Here is a 20,325-nt window from a genome sequence, read left to right as displayed (position 1 = left end):
TTTCAGTTCAGGAGTGAAGTCAATTTCAGTTCAGGAGTGAAGTCAGTTTCAATTCAGGAGTGAAGTCAGTTTCAATTCAGGAGTGAAGTCAGTTTCAATTCAGGAGTGAAGTCAGTTTCAATTCAGGAGTGAAGTCAATTTCAGTTCAGGAGTGAAGTCAGTTTCAATTCAGGAGTGAAGTCAGTTTCAATTCAGGAGTGAAGTCAGTTTCAATTCAGGAGTGAAGTCAGTTTCAATTCAGGAGTGAAGTCAGTTTTAATTCAGGAGTGAAGTCAGTTTCAATTCAGGAGTGAAGTCAGTTTTAATTCAGGAGTGAAGTCAGTTTCAATTCAGGAGTGAAGTCAGTTTCAATTCAGGAGTGAAGTCAGTTTCAATTCAGGAGTGAAGTCAATTTCAATTCAGGAGTGAAGTCAGTTTCAATTCAGGAGTGAAGTCAGTTTCAATTCAGGAGTGAAGTCAGTTTCAATTCAGGAGTGAAGTCAATTTCAATTCAGGAGTGAAGTCAATTTCAATTCAGGAGTGAAGTCAATTTCAATTCAGGAGTGAAGTCAGTTTCAATTCAGGAGTGAAGTCAGTTTCAATTCAGGAGTGAAGTCAGTTTCAATTCAGGAGTGAAGTCAGTTTCAATTCAGGAGTGAAGTCAGTTTCAATTCAGGAGTGAAGTCAATTTCAATTCAGGAGTGAAGTCAGTTTCAATTCAGGAGTGAAGTCAGTTTCAATTCAGAGTGAAGTCAATTTCAGTTCAGGAGTGAAGTCAGTTTCAATTCAGGAGTGAAGTCAATTTCAATTCAGGAGTGAAGTCAATTTCAATTCAGGAGTGAAGTCAGTTTCAATTCAGGAGTGAAGTCAGTTTCAATTCAGGAGTGAAGTCAGTTTCAATTCAGGAGTGAAGTCAATTTCAATTCAGGAGTGAAGTCAGTTTTAATTCAGGAGTGAAGTCAGTTTTAATTCAGGAGTGAAGTCAGTTTTAATTCAGGAGTGAAGTCAGTTTTAATTCAGGAGTGAAGTCAATTTCAGTTCAGGAGTGAAGTCAGTTTCAATTCAGGAGTGAAGTCAGTTTTAATTCAGGAGTGAAGTCAGTTTCAGTTCAGGAGTGAAGTCAATTTCAATTCAGGAGTGAAGTCAGTTTTAATTCAGGAGTGAAGTCAGTTTCAATTAGAAGAGAGAAGTTGTAACTTTCAATTAAGCAGACCTCTATTTTTCCACAACGAGGGAGGCAGTAGCACTGTTCTGCTGAAACTCTGAGTGACCATACGGCCAACACCTGTCAAACTGATTTGATAATCTGCACGGATGGTGTGTGCTGGGAACTGCCAGCTCGTTTTCAGCTGCATCTGGTTAATCACACAGCGACTCCCAATAAAAAGGTTAAGGGCGGATTGTGTGATGCTGGGAAGGGGAGGAGCCTTGGGGTGACCAGAGGAACCTGCCGAACTTTTGACACATCCAGGCGGGCACAACGCTGAACTCTTGGCGCCGTTTCTAGCCACAACTCGGAGAGTCCTTGCATTCAGCTGAAGGTACAAAGCTTTACTTGTTTTAAAAACAAAAACTGGAGAGGCAGCGAGTGCCTTTGAGATTCAACTGCCTTTTCTGAGCTGGGGCTGTACTTGGGAGAATAGGGCGAGGGTGTACAAATTGGAATATTTATCTGGGAACTCAGTTTACGAACAATCCAGATCTCGTATCTGTTTACTAATCCAGTCACTGTGATCTCGTGAAGGAATGTAGATAAATTCTTGAAAAAGAACAACATTGAAAGTTGTGAGAAGCAGCGTGTGACTGGGACTAAATGGGTAGTTCTCTCAGAGACCCGACACAGACCCATATGTCTAATTATGTCCTGCGATTCTGTCTGTGTGCGGTACAGTTACATATTGACTTTAAAGAAAAATATGTGCAATTAAGGAGCCCCTTTCATGCCCTCTGACTCTCTTGAAGTACTTTACAACCAATGATATACCTTTTGAAGTAAAGCTAAGCCAGGGCTCAGTGGGCAGCTCTCTCTCTCTCTCTCTCTCTCTCGCCTCTGAGTCAGAAGGTCATGGGTTCAAGTCCCACTCCAGGGACTTGAGCACAAAAGTCTAGGCTGACACTCCCAGTGCAGTACTGAGGGAGTGCCGCACTGTCGGAGGGGCAGTACTGAGGGAGTGCTGCACTGTCGGAGGGACAGTACTGAGGGAGTGCCGCACTGTCGGAGGGGCAGTACTGAGGGAGTGCCGCACTGTCGGAGGGGCAGTACTGAGGGAGCGCCACACTGTCGGAGGGGGAGTACTGAGGGAGCACCGCACTGTCGGAGGGGCAGTGCTGAGGGAGTGCTGCACTGTCAGAGGTGCCGTCTTTCGGATGAGACTTTAAACCACCTCTCAGGTGGACGTTAAAGATCCCACAGCCACTATTTCAAAGAAGAGCAGGGGAGTTCTCCCCGGTGTCCTGGCCCAATAAAAGAGTTGATAAGGTAGAGAGAGAGAGAAACTATTTCCTTTGGTGGGGGGAGTCCAGAACAAGGGGGGCATAACCTTAAAATTAGAGCCAGGCCGTTCAGGGGTGATGTCAGGAAACACTTCTTCACACAAAGGGTGGTGGAAATCTGGAACTCAATCCCCCAAAAATTTCAAAACTGAGAGTGATAGATTTTAGTTGGGCAAGCGAATTAAGGGATATGGAGCCAAGGCGGGTGGATGGAGTTAAGGTGCAGATCAGACGTGATCTAATTGAATGGTGGAACAGGCTCAAGGGGCTGAATGGACTCCTCCTCCTGTTCCTATGGTAGTGGATCGACCACTCGTTCCGTCCCCCGCTCGTCCAGTCCCCCGCTCGTCCAAACAGTAATGCAGAGGTTGGGGATGGCATTAAAAGGGAAATTAGAGAAGCGTGCGATAAGGGCACAGCAGTCATCATGGGTGACTTTAATCTACATATAGATTGGGCTAACCAAATTAGTAACAATACTGTGGAGGAGGAATTCCTGGAGTGTATACGGGATGGTTTCCTGGACCAATATGCCGAGGAACCAACTAGGGATCAGGCCATCTTAGACTGGGTATTATGCAACGAGAAAGGACTAATTAGCAATCTTGTTGTGCAAGGCCCCTTGGGTCGGAGCGATCATAATATGATAGAATTCTTCATTAAGATGGAGAGTGAAGTAGTTGACTCAGAGACTAAGGTCCTGAATTTAAATAAAGGGAACTATGATGGTATGAGACGTGAGTTGGGTAGGAAATGAATGTCACTCAAAGGGTTGACGGTGGATAGGCAATGGCAAACATTTAAAGATCGCATGGATGAACCACAGAATTTGTTTATCTCAGTTTGGCACAGAAATAAATCAAAAAAGGTGACTCAACTGTGGCTAACAAGGGAAATTAGGGATAACATAAGATCCAAGGAGAGGACATATAAATTGGCCAAAAAAGCAGCAAACCTGAGGATTGGGAGCAGTTTAGGATTCAACAAAAGAGGACAAAGGGATTAATTAAGAGGGGGAAAATAGAATATGAGTAAGCTTGCAGGGAACATAAAAACTGACTGTAAAAGCTTTTATAGATATGTGAAGAGAAAAAGATTGGTGAAGTCAAGCATAGGTCCCTTGCAGTCAGAATCAGGGGAATTTATAATGGGGAACAAAAATGGCAGACCAATTAAATACATATTTTGGTTCTGTCTTCACAAAGGACACAAATAACCTCCCAGAGATGTCGGGGAACATAGGGACTAATGAGAGGGAGGAACTGAAAGAAATCAGTATTTGTAGGGAAATGGTGTTGGGGAAGTTGACGGGATTGAAAGCTGATAAATCCCCAGGGCCTGATAATCTACATCCTAGGGTACTTAAGGAAGTGGCCCTGGAGATAGTGGATGCATTGCTGGTCATCTTCCAGAACTCAACAGACTCTGGAACAGTACCCATGGATTGGAGGGTAGCTAATGTTACCCCACTATTCAAAAATGGTGGTAGAGAGAAATCGGGGAATTATAGACCGGTAAGCCTGACATCGGTAGTGGGGAAAATGCTAGAGTCCATTATAAAAGATGTAATAGCAGAGCACTTGGAAAGCAGTGACAGGATCGGACAAAGTCAACATGGATTTACAAAAGGTAAATCGTGCTTGACTAATCTACTGGAAATTTTTTGAGGATGTAACTGGTAAAATAGATAAGGGAGAACCAGTGGATGTGGTGTATTTGGACTTTCAGAAGGCTTTCGATAAGGTCCCGCATAAGAGATTAGCATGCAAAATTAAGGCACATGGGATTGGGGGCAAGGTATTGACTTGGATAGAGAACTGGTTGGCAGATAGAAAGCAAAGAATTGGAATAAACGGGTCGTTTTCCGAGTGGCAGGCAGTGACTAGTGGGGTACCACAAGGATCGGTCCTAGGACCCCAGCTGTTCACAATATATATTAATGATCTGGACGAGGGAATTGGATGTAATATCTCCAAATTTGCAGACAACACAAAGCTGGGTGGGAGGGTATGCTGTGAGGAGGATGTCGTGAAACTCCAATACGATTTGGACAGGTTGGGTGATTGGGCAGAAACATGGCAAATGCACTATAATGTGGATAAATGTGAGGTTATCCACTTTGGTGGCAAAAACAGGAAGGCAGATTATTATTTGAATGGCAATAGATTGGGAGAAGGGGAAGTGCAAAGAGACCTGGGTGTTCTTGTGCACCAGTCGCTGAAGGTAAGCATGCAGGTGCAGCAGGCGGTTAAGAAGGCAAATGGTATGTTGGCCTTTGTAGCAAGAGGGTTCGAGTACAGGAACAAGGATGTCTTGCTGCAGTTGTACAGGGCCTTGGTGAGACCGCACCCTGAGTATTGTGTGCAGTTTTGGTCACCTTATCTGAGGAAGGATGTTCTTGCCATGGAAGGAGTGCAGCAAAGATTCACCAGGCTGATACCTGGGATGGCAGGAATGATGTATGAGGAGAGATTGTGTCGATTGGGCTTATACTCACTGGAGTTTAGAAGATTGAGAGGGGATCTCATCGAAACCTATAAAATTCTGTCAGGCCTGGACAGACTAGATGCAGGAAGGATGTTCCTGATGGCGGGGGGTCCAGAACCAGGGGTCACAGTCTAAGGATAAGGGGTAGGCCATTTAGGACTGAGATGAGGAGGAATTTCTTCACCCAGAGAGTGGTGAACCTGTGGAATTCTCTGCCACAGAGGGTGGTGGAGGCCAGTTCATTAAATATATTCAAGGAGGAGTTGGATATATTTCTTGAGGCTAAAGGGATCAAGGGATATGGGGAGAAGGCAGGGACAGGGTACTGAATTTGGATGATCAGCCATGATCTCATTGAATGGCGGAGCAGGCTCGAGGGGCCGAATGGCCGACTCCTGCTCCTATCTTCTATGTTTCTATGAAAGCATTACCTCTGAATTCCTTGAAGTTAACACTGACTTTGGGGTGTTCAATATTAAACTGCCACGCACAATCTGACAGCTTCCCAAGTCTGACCTTTCAATTTTGTACAGTGACAGGGTCACCAACACCCCAGGATTGGCCTGGAGTCTCCAAGAATTTAATTAATCTCCAGGACGCACTGCTGCGACCGGGAGAAAAGTCAAAGGAACATTTTAAAAAATGATGTTTTAAAGAAAATGAAAAAAACCCAGCTTTCTTTGTTAGTTGTAATAATATTAAGAACATGATAAATAGGAGCAGGAGTCGGCCATTTGGCCCATCGAGCCTGCTCCGCCATTCAATAAGATCATGGCTGATCTTCTACCTCTTCTCCACTTTCCTGCACTATCCTCATATCCCTTGATTCCCTTAATATTCAATAATCTATCGATCTCTGTCTTGAATATACTCAACGACTGAGCCTGCACAGGAGATGGGGAAAAATGGCTGTTTGACTTGAAAGCCAAGAATCCCTCAATGGGGTTACGAAGGGTCTATTCATTTTACGATTGGCTGAAGGATGGCAGGGCGCCGTGGGGATGCATGTGTCGGGTGGCCAATGGTGGGAGTGCGGGGCGCAGGGCCAGCTGGAGGCAGGAGGTCACGTGATGAAGCATACAGGAATCCGCCCAACCAGAGTCAGCGACCCTGGGACTGTGCGACCTGTCCACTGTTGGACTCTGCGATTGGTCCACAGACCCAGAGACTGAGCCAAGCTGTTAAGCTGTGTGAGGAAAGGGGCCAGAGAATGTTATCTTGCTGATCCAGATAGTACATCAAATCAATAGGGATGGTTGCATGGCAACAGTACTGAGAATGTAAATCAGAGACAATTGAACTACACATTGGCCCAGAACTTGGTGTCGGGGGCTTGCCGCGCGTGCAAGCCCCCGATCTGCACTCACCCTGCGCGCTGACATCTGAAGCCCGGGCCTGCTCGCATTTCCTGTCACTGGCCCGGTTCAGATGTCGGCGCGCTGTGCTTACCTGATCCAGCGGCGTAGTTAGTGCGATGTGCCGGCTGGGATCAGGTGAGCACTGTACAACCAATCAGGGGAGGGGAAGGTTCATTCATGAGTTTGAGAGTAAGAACTGTCAAACTCATGAAAACTACGGGGGCCCAAAACACTATTTAAACTTTAAATAAAAATTTAAAAAACATCCCAATCATTAAATTAAGTATAAATAAGTTAAAAAAAATAATTTAAACAATTTTTTTTTTGAAAAAAATAAATTTTTAATAAAAAGGGTCTAAAACTAAACTTACCTTATTGTAGATTCTTTAAAATAATAAACCTGTGGGGGGAAAAAAATTCTAAATTACACTAAAACACCACTTACCTGTAAAAAATAAATACTTACGTGTGCTTTTTACAAGCGTAAAGGCCTGATAACATGCATCCTAGGGTACTGAAGGAGGTGGCCCTAGAGATAGCGGATGCACTAAGGATGATTTTTCAGAATTCATTAGACTCGGGAACAGTGCCGATGGATTGGAGGGTAGCTAACGTTACCCCACTATTCAAAAAGGGGGGTAGGGAAAAAGCAGGTAATTACAGACCTGTAAGCCTTACATCAGTTGTGGGCAAAATGCTGGAGTCCATCATTAAGGATGAAATAGCGGAGCACTTAGCAAATGGGGACAGGATAGGACAGAGTCAACATGGATTTACAAAGGGTAAATCGTGCTTGACTAATCTATTGGAATTTTTTGAGGGAGTAACTGGTAGAATAGATGGGGGAGAGCCAGTAGATGTGGTGTACCTGGACTTCCAAAAGGCCTTCGATAAGGTCCCACATAAAAGATTAGCATGGAAAATTGAGGCTCATGGGATAAAGGGGAAAGTTTTGGCGTGGATAGGGAACTGGCTGTCAGATAGAAAACAGAGAGTTGGAATAAACGGCTCATTTTCTGAATGGCAGGCAGTAACAAGTGGGGTACCACAGGGATCTGTCCTGGGCCCCCAGCTGTTCACAATTTACATTAATGACCTGGATCAGGGAGTCGGATGCAGCATTTCCAAATTTGCAGACGACACTAAACTAGGAGGGGGGGTGGGCTCAGAGGAAGAGACCAGGAAGCTCCAGAGCGATTTGGACAGACTGGGCGATTGGGCGGATAAATGGCAGATGCACTATAATGTGGACAAGTGCGAAGTTATCCACCTTGGGTGCAGGAACGGGAGGGCAAATTATTATTTAAATGGCAATAGATTGGGAGAGGGGGAAGTACAGAGAGACCTGGGTGTTCTTGTACACCAGTCACTGAAGGCGAGCATGCAGGTGCAACAGGCGGTCAAGAAGGCAAACGGTATGCTGGCCTTCATAGCAAAAGGGTTAGAATACAGGAACAGGGATACCTTGCTGCAGCTGTACAGGGCACTGGTGAGACCACACCTCGAGTACTGTGTACAGTTTTGGTCGCCTCATCTGAGGAAGGATGTTCTTGCCATGGAGGGGGTGCAGCGGCGATTCACCAGGCTGATACCAGGAATGGCGGGAATGACCTATGAGGAGAGACTATGTAGTTTAGGGATGTACACACTGGAGTTTAGAAGATTGAGAGGGGACCTCATAGAAGTGTATAAAATTCTGACAGGTCTAGACAGACTGGATGCAGAAGGAATGTTTCCCTTGGCGGGTGAGAACAGAACTAGAGGACATAATTTAAGGATAAGGGCTAAACCATTTAGGACAGAGATGAGGGGGAATTTCTTCACTCAGAGAGTGGTGAACCTGTGGAACTCATTGCCACAGAGGGCAGTGTACGCCAGCTCATTAAATATATTTAAGAGGGAATTAGATATATTTCTACGGGCAAAAGGGGTTAAGGGTTACGGAGAGAAGGCGGGGACGGGATACTGAATTAAAGGATCAGCCATGATCTCATTAAATGGCGGAGCAGGCACGAAGGGCCGAATGGCCTACTCCTGCTCCTATCTTCTATGTATCTATGTATCTATGACATGCGCAAATCCCCCAAAACAGAGGAAATCCAAGACGCACGCGCTGCCCCCTACAGCGCACACGCTAGCCTCTTCACCTCTTGGGTTGGAGGAGAGGAAATGCCGGTTTTCAGCGCATGCGCTGTGCATGCTGAAAACTGGCATTTCCTCCGGCCAGACGCGTGAGTACCCCTTCCGTACTCACGCATTTGGGGAGGAATTACTGCCCCATTAATTTACAGAATGATACCGGGGCTTAATGAGGACAAGTTGCATAAGCTTGGCTTATGTCAGCCATGGCTCGGTGGGTAGCACTCTCGCCTCTGAGTCAGAAGTTTGTGGGTTCATTGTCCCTCTCCAGATACTTGAGTACGAAATCTGGGCTAACACTTCAATGCAGTACTGCGGGAGTGTGGCCGTGTTGGAGGTGCCGTCTTTCAGATAAGATGTTAAACCAAGTCTGCCCTCTCGGGTGAATGTAAAAGATCCCATGGCACAGTTTTGAAGAGGAGCAGGGGAGCTATCCCTGGTGTCGAGAAGCCAATATTTATCCCTCAATCAACATCACTTTTATAAAAATAAAAAAAAAACAGATTATCTGGTCGTTATCACATTGCTGTTTATGGGAGCTTGCTGTGTGCAAATTTGCTGCAGCGTTTCCTACATTACAACATGACTATATTTTTAAAGTATTTAATTGGCCGTAAAGCGCTTTGGGACGTCCTGAGGTCGTGAAAGGCGCTGTAGATAAATGCAAGACTTTCTTTGTATTTTCTTGAGTTGAGAAGATTGAGGGATGATCTGATCGAGGTGTTTAAAATGTTAAAAGGATTCGACAGGGTAGATACGGAGAAATTATTTCCTCTGGTGGGGGAATCAGGAACAAAGGGCCACAATCGTAAAAAGTTAGAGCCAGGCCATTTAGGAGTGAAATCACACAAAGGGTGGTGGAAATCTGGAATTCTCTCTCCCACAAAAAGCTGTGGATGCTGTGGGTCAATTGGAGTTTTCAAGACTGAGATCAATAGAATTTTGTTAGGTAAGGGTATCAAGTTATGTGGAGCAAAGGCGGGTAAATGGAGTTGAGATACAGATCAGCCGTGATCTAGAATCATAGAATCGTTACAGCACAGAAGGAGGCCATTCGGCCCGTCGAGCCCGTGCCGGCTCTCTGCGAGAGCACTTCAGCTAGCCCCACTCCCCCACCCTTTCCCCGTAGCCATGCAACTTATTTTCTTTCAGGTACTTATCCAATTTGAAAGCCGTGATTGAATCTGCCTCCACCACCCTTTCAGGCAGTGCATTCCAGATCCTAACCACTCGCTGCATAAAAAAGTTTTTCCTCATGTCACCTTTGGACCTTCTACCAATCATCTTAAATCTGTGTTCTTTACCCTTCCACCAATGGGAACAGTTTCTCTCTCTCTACTCTGTCCAGACCCCTCATGATTTTGACCTCTATCAAATCTCCTCTCAACCTTCTCTGCTCCAAGGAGAACAACCCCAGCTTCTCCAGTCTATCCATGTAACTGAAGTCCCTCATCCCTGGAACCATTCTTGTAAATCTTTTCTGCACCCTCTCTAAGGCCTTCACATCCTTCCTAAAGTGCGGTGCCCAGAATTGGACACAATACTCCAGTTGAGGTCGAACCAGTGCTTTATAAAGGCTCATCATAACTTCCTTGCTTTTGTACTCGATGCCCCTATTTATAAATCCCAGGATCCTGCAGGCTTTTTAACCGCTTTGTCAACCTGTCCTGCCACCTAAAACAAATTCTTCTCATCTCCCCCTCTGGTCCTTTTGCCAATTATCTTCACTCTGTGTCCTCTAGTTACCGACCCTCCTGCCAGTGGAAACAGTTTTTCCTCATTTACTCTATCAAAACCCTTCATAATTTTTTGAACGCCTCTATTAAATCTCCCCTTAACCTTCTCTGCTTTAAGGAGAACACTCTCTCAGGAAAACATAAACAGAAAGAGGTAGCAAGCCAGTCATCTCAGGCTGGTTTCTTCAGACCTGGAGCTGGGAATTTGAAAGCACCTGCCAACCTGTCGATTTTCCCCACCAGTAGTAATTAGCTGCTGACTGACGTCAGGATTCGCCCCTTTAAAGTATTTAGCGTTGCATGATGTACCACGCCCATCACTAACTGAATTGCCATTAGCAACGCTACAGGAGATCTGCCAATTTATAGTAACGTTCCACAGGATAAACAGTGTTGGAACTGATGTGGAGTATTTAAAACCAACACTTGACACAAGGTTTTCAGATCGATAATCAAGTTGTCTTTTATTACACCGGTGGGGAGGCAGTCTGCTCTGTCTTAGCCAGACTTCTCCAAATTGCTACAGCAAGCACAACATTTTTATACATTCAAATAAGCATGGCGGCCTCATGCACAATTCATTCCCGCAACCTGATTGGATCTTGGCCTGCATGCACCTTCACGGATTGGGTTACATGTCCTAAGGCAAACATGTGTAAGCTGCATACTCTATTATTAGCCCAAACTGCTGAACACTGATTAAAAAATAACTTGGAAGCATTGTGACCCAGATAATAAAACCCTAAGGGCAGCTGAAGTGCTAGACATGATGGGCTGGATTTTCAGTGTGCCGTGGAGGTGGGATTGGAGGCGTGCAGGGGGGGTTAAAATCCTGAAATCGGGGGTCCCGACACCATCCCGCCCCCAACCCGCCTCCATGCCAGTTTCAAAGGAGGCGGGTACCCGTCCCGCACTGGGACCCACCTACCCAAGGCGGGAAGGGATTAGTGCCAATTAACTGCCTGTTAACAGGCAGTTTTTAGCCTAATCCCTATTTTGAAGGTTGAAGAGTAGGATTCCCAATGGCTCCAAACCACGCCAGGTTAGAGGAGTCGGGCCGTCGGGTTGAAGGACTTGGAGGGGTCGAGATGTCGGTGTTCAGGTGAGTGATGTGTGCATGAGTGCAAAGGTAAGTGTGTTTGGTGTGTCTAAAGTGATTAAAGAAGTGTAAATTACCTTTTCAGCCTTCCTTCCTTTAGGTTCCGGGAGTCCCTCATCTCACTGGCACAGAAAGCAGAATGGTACGAACTGTCAAAAGTGACAGCCTGCAGCTTTCTGTGCCGGTGAGATTTCTAACTGAGTCTGTGGAGAAGGACTCAGGTTAGAAGTAAGACTGTCAGTATTTGACAGCTTCAAACAGCTGTGAAACGCTGATATTTCATCTGTCAAAATCTCTTGACAGATGAAATTTCAGTCTGTGATGTCACCTGTTGCCGGGTGGTCCTTAATTGGCCTGCTGAGCCCGCTGGGCGGGCTCAACAACATCAATCAAGTTAATCGCGCGGATTGGCCGCATCTCGATGGAGGCGGGACTACAACCCCGAAAGTTGTAGTCCCGCCTCCAACCCGACGACTCAATGAAAATCCAGCCCTGTGTCTCAACTGAGTTGTTTTTAGTCTCAAAGGTCGGTTATCTTGACCACACCGTATGGATGTGGTCCTTCATGTCAGCAACTGCCTCTCTTACACCATTCTGTGAGCTGCCAGCGATGTTATTTTAACTCTTTCCCCACTTCGGAACCACTTTAAATAGGAGTGAGAGGCCAGGCTGTTGTTCCATCACTATTTCAGATAAAGAAAGAACTTGCATTTCTATAGCGCCGTTCACGACCTCTGGAGTCCCAAAGCGCTTTACAGCCAATGAAGTACTTTATTGAAGTGTAGTCACTGTTGTAATGTGGGAAACGCGGCAGCCAATTTGCGCACAGCAAGCTCCCACAAACAGCAATGTGATAATGACCGGATCATCTGGTCATTTATTTCATTGCTGTTTGTGGGAGCTTGCTGTGTGCAAATTGGCTGCCGTGTTTCCTACGTTACATCGTACATCAAAAAGTACTTCATTGGCTGTAAAGTGCTTTGGGACACCCTGAGGTTGTGAACGGCGCTATAGAAATGCAAGTTCTTTCTTTCTTGACTTCTGCTGATTGACAATAGTTCTTTTCAGGCAATGGAATCTACAGAGAGCAATTGTTACTTTTGTAATTGTGTGTGAATTTTCAGGAGTCAGGAGACTGGAAAGATGCAATGAAATGGAGACTGTTCGCCCAGTGCGTTCGATGCAGGAATCTGCCATGGCTCGTCCTATTCCTGGCAGCCATCTTAATCCTCCACTACAGAACCGACCTTCACCAAGTCGAGAGAGCAGGCTGCTCCCAGGTAAAAGGGGAGAGCACATCCCGGTAACGCGCAACAGACGAGCCAGCACAGCTTGCTTCCGAGACGGCTAAACAATTAAAAGTAGAAAAGCGAGAGGTGGGAAATAAAAACAGAAAATGCCAAAAATGCTCAGCCGGCCAGTCAGCGTCTGAAAAGAGAAAAGGGGAGTCAGTGCATCGGGTGTAGTTAGGTTGTGACTAAGGGTCGAGACAGAATGAATGTATATTTATATAGTGCCATTGAACCACTATTGGAAGTGCAGTCACTGTTTTCATGCAAACGGGGTTGGCAATTTGTGCACAGCAAGCTCCCACACACAGTAAATGAATGAACAAAAGTGAAATAGTGCGGATGCTGGAAATCTGAAATAAAAACAGAAAATGCTGGGAACACTCAGCGGGTCAGGCAGCATCTGTGGAGAGAGAAACAGAGTTAACGTTTCAGCTCAATGACCTTTCATTAGAACAACAACAACAACTTGTATTTATACAGCGCCTTTAACGTAGTGAAACGTCCCAAGGTGCTTCACAGGAGCGATTATCAAACAGAATTTGACACCGAGCCACAGGAGGAGATATTAGGACAGGTGACCAAAAGCTTGGTCAAAGAGATAGGTTTTAAGGAGTGTCTTAAAGGAGGAGAGAGAGGGGGGGGAGAGGGGGAGAGAATTCCAGAGCTTAGGGCCCAGGCAGCTGAAGGCACGGCCGCCAATGGTGGAGCGATTAAAATCGGGGATGCGCAAGAGGCCAGAACTGGGAGAAGTTAGAGATGTAACTGGTTTTAAGCAGGTACAGAGGCAGGGAAAGGAGGAAAAAACAAAAGGGAAGGTCATCAGCGCAGGGCTGCACCACGCTGGAGGCGATACCCCCAACACAGGGTCTACAGGTAGAGGATGAGCTTCCTCAACATGACGGAGCAGCAGTGCCAAAGGAGGCTCAGGCTATCGCGCCAGGTCGTCTCACACATTTGCAGATTTCTGGAGGAAGACCTGCTGCCCAGAGGAGTGGGTGGACATGCCTTACTAATGGCTGTCAAAGTCACCAGCGACCTCAACTTCCTTGCCTCAGGCTCCTTCCAGGGATCTGCAACAGACACTTGCAGCATCTCGCAGTCGGCCATCCACAGATGCATCACACAGGTCACCGATGCCCTCTTTGACAATCAGCCAATTATATCAACTTTGCTACTGATGAAGCCAGTGTTACTGAGCAGGCGCTCGGCTTTGCCATGGGTGCAGGGCATCATTGACTGCACACATATGGCCATCAGGGTACCCCATCACCACCCAGGAGTGTTTCTCAACCGCAAGAGTTCTACTCCTTCAATGTGCAGCTTGTCTGCAACCATAGGAAGATCATCATGCATGTGTGTGCCAAATTCCCTGGCAGCTGCCTTGACTCTTTCGTCCTTCGCCAGTGCACCCTCCCTCAGTTCTTCGCTCCTCCAAATAGACTTTCCGGCTGGCCGCTTGGAGACCAGGGCTATCCCCTGAAGACGTGGCTCATGACCTCCTTGAGGAGACCAAGTACTGAGGCCCAGGAGAGATATAATGAAAGCCACATCTCTAACAAATATGTCATCGAGCAGACAATAGGCATGCTGAAAATGCGCTTCAGATGCCTTGACAGATCTGGAGGAGCCCTCCAATACGTACCAGCCAGGGTCTCCAGAATCGATGTGGCCTGCTGTGCCCTGCACAACACAGCGCAGCAGCAAGGATTGGAGCTGCATGAGGAACAAGGCTCTGAGCGCATAGCCTCTTCAGAGGAGGAGGAGGGGCATCAGCTGGAAGACGAGGAGGAGCAGGAGGAACCTGTGGTCCAGATCCCACCAGCAACCAAGCGCATTGCTACCCGGGAGGCCAGGATGGGCTCATCATGGCCAGATATACATAACTTTACGCATTACACCCATATGGCGGCCACATGATGCGCCAGGTTGCCACCATCCCACAGCAACACCATAAACATCCCTACAATGCCCAAGCCATTCCTTTCACACAGACCACCATTACGGGGGGTACCATTATGTCTCACCATTCACTGCAACTCACTAAGCCACTTCCAAAGGTGCACATAAATTTGTCCATGACCAGAAAGTGGTGAAAATAAAGATTTTTTTTATCTGTGACATCACAGTAACGGAAACTTTACAGAAACATTTAATAAAACACCCAAATGGCTACCCTTGTGAATCTACTTGTGTTTCATCTTTCTCTCAAGGTGAAACCCCTATGGCCTCAGCAGAGGTAGAGGCAGTTTGCTCACTTCCCTGCTGCGACTGTACAGACCCTTTTAGCGGATGTCCTCTGGGTTTTGGAGCCTGTGATGGCCCCGCCAAAGTCAGCTCCTCCTGCGACTGTGCAAGGGCAGACTCGGCCATCGTTAACCAAGGAGCCATCTGGGGCTCTGACTGAGGGGGAGACAATGTGGGAGAAGTGGGAGTGCTTTGAGAGGAGCCCCCACTTGCATGTCCCCTCTCACCATCATCCCTCTCATGGCCCCCCCGCACTGGAGCTGGAGAGCACCTTGCTGCACAGCACTGGGGCCATGAGGACCCAATTCTACGTTGACATCCCTCCTAGAGAGAAGGCCTATGAGCCTCTGCCATCTATTCTCCATAGAGACCATGTGCTCCTGTGAGTGGTGCATTAGCTGCTCCATGCAGGTGGCCATTCTTTCCACGGAGGAGCCTTCAGTCGCCATCACCTGCGACGCGGTGGTGCTCATGTTGGAGATGGACTCCTCCATTCTCTGAACATTTATAGACATCGCGGTCGCAAAGCCTGTCCGAGCCTCCTGCACTTCTTCCTGCACCTCCAGGATCGCCCTCTTTCTCGATGGCCCCCGAGGCTCAGCGTCTGCATGCAGCTGAGCAGAGCTGGGAGCATCCTGCGCCCTCCGGCGAGGAGTCTCCACTGCTGTCCCTGTCTCCGCCATCTGCTCTTGCTCACTTGTGACAGACCAGGTGACAACACTACTCTATCTGGCGTGGCACCCACCGAGGTGGGCGTATCTGCATTGGTGCTGGGTGCGCTTATGCCTGGTGACGGTGCACCCTCAGAGGCTGGAGGCTCCTCTGAGGAGTCGTCTTCCTCTTCCTCCTGGACAGTGGGTGGGGATGGGGCCTTTTGATGGACCTGTGGGAGAGTAAAGAGATGAGTCAGATGTGTCATATGAAGAATGGCTACAGATACCATTATACACATGATGACCATTCATTGGCTGCTGACATCAGTGCCCATATGAGTGACTGCTGTATGCCATGTAGCTGTATGAGATGTAATTCTGTCACCAGGTTGCAGAGAGGTCCCCCTCTCTCGGTCTCCTACCTCCAGCTGCTCAGCAACTCCAGAGACTTCCAAGGCAGCCTCCTCTGCTGATGTTAGGGTGGTCAATGATGGAGGGCCACCACTGGTTCTCTCCCTCTCCCTCTTATTGTGGGCATTCTTTTCCTGCAAGGAGGGAAAGAGAAGGTTGAGTGAAAGTGTTGGAATGAGTGTAAGGAATGGATGGGTTACATCTTTAGAGGGAGATTATGATGGAGTGGGGAGCCAAAGCCAAGTGGCCTCCTTGTGTGTTGTTAGTTGGTATGATTGCACGAGGATGAGGGGGGAGTGTGAGGGGTGGCTAGTGAGATGGGGATGTGATAATGTAGATAGAGAGGGCTGGGTGGAGGTGCAAGGTATGTTGGTGTGAGTAAGGATGTGCAGGAGTAGGGCTGGGAAGGCAGAGTGATGGGGATGTGATCATTGAAATGTTTGTGGCACTGCACCCAGGTCCTCCTGACCACATCCCTGCTGTTGACCTCCTCTGCTATTTAGAGCCAGGCTCGTATGGTCTCCTGGGGAGGTCTCTTCCACCCGTTGGAAGGCAAGAGGACCTCCCTGCGTGCCCCGACTCCCTCCATAAGCATACGGAGTGCAGCCTGGGTGCAGCCCTCTGTCTCACAGCTGTCATGTTTGGCACTCTTTGTAGCAGTCCAATAGTGCAGTGTGCTGCCTACATTATCCTAGATGAACCTTCAAATGCAATGTGGCTCCTTTAAATATCCCCCTGTCATCGATGTCGTCGTCAGACTCGCACCATTTAACAGGGCCGGGTAACGCGCAGGGCGGCCTTAATAAGCCCCATTAACGAAAAGTCGATCTCGGGAGCGGCATGGTATGAAGAACGGGGTCGCGACCCGTAACGGCGACCGCCCACACCCGACCTGTCCAGGTACAGAAGGACAAGGGGTCTCTTTTCCTGCAAGGAGGGAAAGACAGGGTTGACAGAGTGTTGGAATGAGTGTAAGGAATGGATGGGTTACATTTTTAGAGGGAGATGCCATGAACAGCCTTGTGTGTCTCTGTCCTGTGACTTAATCCTTTAATCCCTCAATAGCAACATTTCTGCAACCTTCCTCTTTCTCTATTTTAGCTCTTCAGTCTTTTTGATTTTCTGTAATCGGTGTCCGAAGGAAGTTAACGGTTTGTGCTGAAATCTGACCCTGCTAGATTGGCAGTGTCGCCAGACGGGTTATGGGATGCCTAGTCTTGGGTCCTCCTGACAAACCGGCCTAAATGACAAAAGGGATGCTGGTGCGCGGCAAAAGGAGATGGTAATGGGACAAGTGAAGAAACAAAAGCTGGGTCTAGAGGAGGTGTAAGTGGCAACAGCAGAACCATTACCAGCCCCTGATGTCCAAAAAAGTGGCAGCAGTGGTTATGGTCTGAAATTATTGAACTTGATGTTGAGTCCAGAAAGCTGTAAAGTGCCTAATCGAAAGGTGAGGTGCTGTTCCTCGAGCTTACGCTGAGCTTCATTGGAACAGTGTAAGAGGCCGAGGACAGAGAGGTCAGAGTGGGAGGGGATGGAAAATTAAAATGTTTTTCCGGAGCTCTCCAGTTCTACAATTCGACCCATTATCTGGGTGTGCTTCTGAATGGTCACCGGGATGTTGCAATGAATGAACAGGAGCAAAGCTATCGATGGACTAGTGACATGTAACCAACTCTTGCACTTTGTGCTTTTGTCCAACAAGGCTGTATCCTTTCTTCTCATTTTGCTTTATTTGAATCATAATCATAATCATAATCAACTTTATTGTCATTGTTAGTGCCCAAGTGCAGTACAACGAAATGTAGGCTTGCGGCTCCCGAGAGTGTACATTTAGATTAAGACATTTAAACATTCAACATACACTTGGCTTGTAATACATTAACATAACCATAATAAAGTGCATTGGCAGATGTGCAGGCTTTAGAGTTTATTTGTGGAGTTCAGTAGGATGACAGCCCTGGGAAAGAAGCTGTTCCTAAATCTGGTCGTTCGGGTGCGAATGCATCTGTAGCGTCTCCCAGATGGCAGGAGGGCGAACAGACTGTGGCTGGGGTGGGTAGGGTCTTTGATGATGGACCGTGACCTCCGTAAACAGCGTTTCTGGTATATGTGCTCGATGGTCGGTAGCCGGGTGCCGGTAATGCGTGGGCAGTTTTGACTACCCGCTGCAGGGCTTTCCGGTCATAGTAGCTACAGCTGCCATACCATACTGTGATACAGTTCGTCAGGATGCTCTCTATTGTGCAGCGGTAAAAGTTAGAGAGGATCAGGGGTGACAGGTTACATCCCTTCAGCCTCCTTAGGAAATATAGGTGCTGCTGGGCCTTCTTCACCAGAGAGGACGTATTGAGGGACCAGGAGAGGTCTTCCGTGATGTGGACTCCGAGGAACTTAAAGCTGTCCACCCTTTCCACCACAGCCCCATTGTTATGGATGGGGGTGTGACTTCCGCCTTTGGACTTCCTGAAGTCCACAATGATTTCTTTGGTTTTCTTGATGTTAAGGGCCAGGTTGTTATCGGCGCATCACTTCACGAGATGCTGGACCTCCTCCCTGTAGGCTGACTCATCGTTGTTGGTGATCTGGCCTACTACTGTGGTATCATCCGCAAACTTGATGATGGTGTTGGAACCATGAACAGCCACACAGTCGTGGGTGAAGAGGGAGCAGAGCAGGGGGCTCAGCACACATCCTTGTGGGGCCCCCGTGTTCAGGGTCGGGGGGGGGGGGGGGTGGTTGTTGGAGTAACAGAAGGCCTAATGTTTCTATTTGAACCTTATTCTGTAATTCCTGGGGGCATAGGAACAGGAGGAGGCTATTCAGCCCCTCGAGGCTGTTCCACCATTCAATGAGATCATGGCTGATCTGTGATCTAACTCCATCTACTTGCCCTTGCCCCACATCCCTTAATACCTCTGGTTAACAAAAATCTATCAACCTCAGATTTAAAATTAACAATTGATCGAGCATCAATTGCCGTTTGCGGAAGAGAGTTCCAAACCTCTACCACCCTTTGTGTAGAAGTGTTTCCTAATTTCGCTCCTGGCTCTGATGTTTAGACTCTGCCCCCTAGTCTGAGATTCCCCAACCAGCGGAAATAGTTTCTGTCTCTTTACCCTATCGGTTCCCCTTAATTTCTGCGCGAAAATAATATTGAAGCAGTTTTGTTTGGTCTGGTAAGCTCGTATCGAAACGTATCTCCCCCACACCCACCCCCTCCCGAATATAAAACCATGATTGCCCTTACCTTACCCAGCTGGTGAATGACCCTGATGTTATCACCATGAACAGCCTTGTGTGTCTCTCTCCTGTGACTTAATCCTTTAATCCCTCAATAGCTACATTTCTGCAACCTTCCTCTTTCTCTAGTTTAGCTCTTCAGTCTTTTTGATTTTCTGTAATCGGTGTTAATGGTTTGTGCTGAAATCTGACCCTGCTAGATTGGCAGGGTCACCAGACGGGTTATGGGATGCCTAGTCTTGGGTCCTCCTGGCAAACAGTTGGAGGCTGTTCTGATGATGGATCGACACGCAGGGGACATATTCAGGGGCAGGGGTAATTACAACATCATCAACGACTTGCATTTATATAGCGCCTTTAACGTACTAAAACGTCCCAAGGCGCTTCACTGAGCCACACAAGAAGATATTAGGACAGGTGACCAAAAGCTTGGTCAAAGAGGGAGGCTTTAAGGAGCATCTTAAAGGAGGAGAGAGGCGGAAAGGTTTAGGGAGGGAATTCCAGAGCTTAGGGTCTAGATGGCTGAAAGCACGGCCGCCAATGGCGGAGCGATGGAAATCGGGGATGCGCAAGAGACCAGAATTGGAGGAGTGCAGAGATCTTGGGGGGGCGGGGCTGTTGTGGAGCTGGAGGGGGTTGCAGAGATGACACAAAGTAACAGCCCATTATGTAGAAGGGATTATCTGTCCTTTGGAACCCCCAACCACTGATCACCAAAGGCTATAGCAAAATATTGCGGATGCTGGAAATCCGAAATAATAACAGAAAGCGCTGGAAAAACGCAGTAGGCCAGGGCAGCATCCGTAGAGAGAGAAACAGAGTTAACGTTTCGGGTCGAAGACCCTTCGTCAGGCCCTGAAACGTTGACTCTGTTTCTCTCTCCACGGATGTTGCCTGGCCTACTGAGTTTTTCCAGCATTTTCTGTTGATCACCAAAGGCTGTTTGGACCATAACTGGGATATTCTGTCAGAAATCAGACTTCCAAATCTTTGTGTTTAAGGCTTTTGGGGGGAGAGGGGGAGGGATGGGAGTGAGGGGATGGGAGTGAGGGGATAGGAGGGTGGATTCTTTCCACTGTGTCTGTCTTTTTAGAAAATTCCTTCACTGGAATTGTATATCTTCTCCAAACCCTCACCTCCCACCCCACTTCCCCACCCTCACCACCACTGCTCCGTGTTAACAGCATAATC

At 47.4% G+C, this 20,325-nt stretch overlaps 1 pseudogene across 1 annotated transcript in view; it reads left to right on the top strand.

Moving 5' to 3' along the window:
* The first annotated feature begins 1,403 nt into the window (after positions 1 to 1,403).
* The window catches only part of LOC147107186 (alpha-1,3-mannosyl-glycoprotein 4-beta-N-acetylglucosaminyltransferase C-like), a 33,211-nt pseudogene continuing 14,289 nt past the window's right edge, over positions 1,404 to 20,325 (top strand). Inside the window, exons 1-2 of the transcript XR_015081052.1 lie at positions 1,404 to 1,520; positions 12,416 to 12,571. The product of XR_015081052.1 is annotated as an alpha-1,3-mannosyl-glycoprotein 4-beta-N-acetylglucosaminyltransferase C-like (transcript). The remainder of the gene's footprint in view (positions 1,521 to 12,415; positions 12,572 to 20,325) is intronic.

This window comes from Somniosus microcephalus, chromosome 15, assembly GCF_052327205.1.
Source record: "Somniosus microcephalus isolate GS21.2 chromosome 15, FLI_Smic_1.0, whole genome shotgun sequence".
Classification (NCBI taxonomy): domain Eukaryota; kingdom Metazoa; phylum Chordata; class Chondrichthyes; order Squaliformes; family Somniosidae; genus Somniosus; species Somniosus microcephalus.
The sequence above is the reverse complement of the archived record's forward strand: the minus strand, read 5'-3'. Positions and strand labels throughout refer to the sequence as shown.